The sequence below is a fragment of the Humulus lupulus genome, chromosome 5, assembly GCF_963169125.1.
Source record: "Humulus lupulus chromosome 5, drHumLupu1.1, whole genome shotgun sequence".
In the NCBI taxonomy this organism is placed as follows: domain Eukaryota; kingdom Viridiplantae; phylum Streptophyta; class Magnoliopsida; order Rosales; family Cannabaceae; genus Humulus; species Humulus lupulus.
In genome coordinates, this window is record NC_084797.1 from 133,940,460 (window position 1) to 133,943,984 (window position 3,525).

The 3,525-nt window shown below is 36.9% G+C and overlaps 1 long non-coding RNA gene across 1 annotated transcript; it reads right to left on the reverse strand.

The window, feature by feature from the left end:
• Positions 1-549: 549 nt before the first annotated feature.
• On the reverse strand, positions 550-1,140 carry LOC133780618 (uncharacterized). The gene is made up of 3 exons (XR_009869451.1): positions 1,053-1,140; positions 898-969; positions 550-637 (listed from the first exon to the last, which is right to left on the reverse strand). It is a non-coding gene; the product is annotated as an uncharacterized LOC133780618 (long non-coding RNA).
• Between the last annotated feature and the right edge of the window lie 2,385 nt (positions 1,141-3,525).

Genomic DNA, 3,525 nt, shown 5'->3' on the forward strand with positions numbered 1-3,525 from the left:
CTTAGTGGCGGGAAAGGTTCTTGGAAGCTTGGAGAATGTGTATTGAGGTCGAATGGATTCAAGAGCCGAGCGTTACGATTCGAGGATGTAGTTTTGTTTTTATGGTTTTTACATGTATTTTTCTGCACTTGTTATGTAATCTTTTTTTTTTTTTTATGTTTTGTTTTGTTTTTAAAACAATGGGATCCCATATCCTACTGAAGATTTTATGTAAGTTTAACTCTTATTTTTACAAGTTTCTTAATAAAGTTATGGTATTTTCACTTGTAAGTTTTATTAAGGATTAGTATGTATAGTTTTCATTAATTGTCCAAAAGTCTAGAGTAGTTGGGTCATTACAATACAGTGCATTCACACGCCCATCCTAAGAATCGACAAATTAATGCAATTTAGTAACTTTAGACTTCAACAAGAACTCCAGGATGGAATGACAATGAACAGGTAATAAATATTACTTCGGTATTCAGATTGAGCAACATATTTCTATTTAACTCATTCAATATGCAAATATCTATAGGACTACCTGATTTACATAGTGAATAAACTTTTCCATCTGCCTGAACCATGAAATTGCATATTGATAACGAAAATCTATCCCCATCATCCACATAATGTGATTAGTTCTTGTCACGTTAGCCTACAAGAAGAGAAAATGTTTACTTTAATCATTCCAAAAGAATTCCACTAAAATTTCGACAAAATTTGAGGTTACCAAAAACAAAAAGACTAAACACAAAGGTTTATCAGATTTATCATGATCTACACAATGAACATAAATGCCATTATTAGGATATGGAATTTAATGTGTAGAATCCTATTATTTTAAATATTGATCATTTGCATACAGTAATCTAGAAAACATGGAATTCGACTAAATGGTTCCTCTCTAATTCTTACCTGAGCTAAAGCGGCAACAACAAAGTCATTCACTCGCTCTTGAACATTATAGTCAAACATAAGAGTATCATCCTACAACCAAAAAAACATGTTTCAGAATGCATTCAGATGCAAACTTTCAGGCATTATCTACATTATTGATCAATCAAACTTACCTGAATAGGTGGTGAAACATCATTTATTTCAAACGTGAAACCATCAGGAGGATCATAATGCCGGGGCGATATGCCAGTGAAAATCTGAGGATAAAATTAATAAAGGAAGTTACTTGGAATCCAAGCACAGGACTAGTAGAAGCGACAAATATAAGAATTAATATATCAAATCAATTAGTGGTAATAAAATAAAGAGGTTCCTAACCTTTGAAGAAGAACCAAGGGACCTTGATCCCTGCCATACAACATCAAGAGTTTTCTCTTTGAGACGCTTAGCTCGGTCTTGGTAATCAATTCGAGAAAAATAGAGGGAGTCAAATCCCAACAGCAGTTTGTCCAACGACGATCTCCAAGAACGATGAGACCATTGGGTCGAAGGCACGCAGAGGTGGGCTCGCACCTGGGGTCACTTGGTTCGGGGGTTGGGTTCACGGGTGCCTGAGATTTGGAGCTTGGCTCGGAGAAAAATGGGTGTGAGGATGGTGGTTAGGTGGTCGGAGCTGAGGATGATGGTGTTTACGGGAGTGCGGCTAGGGCGAAGGGAAGAGAGAGACGAGAAGGAGAAGGGGAAAAAAGGTATGAGAATTGGGTCTCTCTTGGGTCTCACAAATTTTGAGGTCAGAAATGAAAAAAAATCTAAGTGGCACCTTTTTTTTATTACTGCCCTCTTTTTCACAAAGTGGCCTAGTACTCTAGCATAACAAATTTTTATTATTATTATATTCATGTGTTATGGAAATGGGTATTTGGTGTAGTGTATCCAACCACGGAGTTTCCTACTCGACCAATGATGCATGCTTAGCCGACCAAAGAAGTTGTATCTGTTCTCCCGACCAAGGAAACTTTGCACCTGACCAGCAAAACATTGTACCTAGCCAATAGTTTACTCTTTTTTTCTTATACTTTTGTGAAGACAATTGTTGCTTAGCAGCCTTGATATTTTTCTCGTACGAATGAGCTGTTGGCATTTATACTTTACTTTTCTTTGCTAACTTCAAACATTCTAAGTCTTTTTAGACTTAAAACATTATAAGTTTTTTGTAATAGTAATGTCACTCTGATGTATGCCTTATATTTTCGCATGAGTACTTAGTTTTCTAACTTATAAATTCTAGACATTTCAAAAGTCCCTACTAAGTATGCTTTCTCACACTCTTATTGCTCTAACATTTTATGAGCATAATGTTTATTGTCACACGAATATTTGCTTCTAAGTTGAAATTTTGAAAAATTCCAAGTTACTTAAGCTTTGTCAAACAAGTTAGCTTAATGGCCTTTTTTGACTTCGAAAATTTACAAGTCAGCCTAAAAACAAATATCTTCACTTGCGGTCTTATTGTCTGTGTTAAATTATATACCAGTATACCCCATGTGCCCGCCAAGTGATTGAGGGTTGAAAGATCCTTGGTCACTTGCTACTTGACGGAATCTGTTCGAGCAGTTAATTACTCATGAAACACATAGAATATATGGAAAATATTCGAGCAGTTGAACACTACTTGAATGCACCGAGCGGTTGAACACTGTCCGATTTTACCGACTAGTTAAACACTGTTCGAAAAATTAACACACATGCATATTTGTAGCAAGAGTCAACCACACTGCGCGTAGTCTCTTTTATTACTCGTAAATTAAGAAAGGACAAAACATGTCTAATAACGAGTCCTAAACAACAAAAATTGTTCAAAAATAAATGACTGGTCATCAAATAACCAACTCATAAACCGAACTTAAATAACAAGTTAAACAACTTGAAATTAAGCTACCACTTTGAAAGCGGTATTTAGTGATAATATATCCTCAAATGCTCGCCATTCCAGTGGTTCCTGATCAGGCTCCATTCAGCCAATAAAGTTTGTTTTAAGTGCGAGGAGGCAAAAATTTCTTGATCTGATAAAGCCTTTCCCAATTTGATCATAGCACTCCAGCTGATGGGTCTATGATGACCACCTTTCTTAGGACCAAATCACTGAACTGGAAATTTCGATCTTTCACCCTAGAATTGTAGCAAGATAAATTATATACCTATGTGCTCCCAAGTGATCGATGGCTAATTACTCATGAAACACATAGAGTATATGGAGATTTTTGAGCAGTTGAACACTGCCCAATTACTATCAGTTTGTCCGACTAGGTGAATATTAGCCCGTTGAACACTGCCCGGTTTTTACTGACCAATAGTTTATCGACCAGTTGAACATTGTTCAAGTATACTGAAAGGGTTGTCATTCCTATAGTTGATGTCATTCAAACTTGTAAGCCGCTTAGCCAAACTGTGCATTGTAGCTACTAGTGCGTCAAGTTGGGCTTAAATGACTAATGCAAATGATGATGTTTCATCGTTTTGACCTCCTGGTCGGGCATTTCCGTCTGGTGCACTGTCGTCAAGTATTTCTACTTGATCGCCAGGGCGGGTAAGATCTTGCCCTTTGACCTGGGCGGTCTTCCTCTTGTTGCTAATGACGTCCCTTAG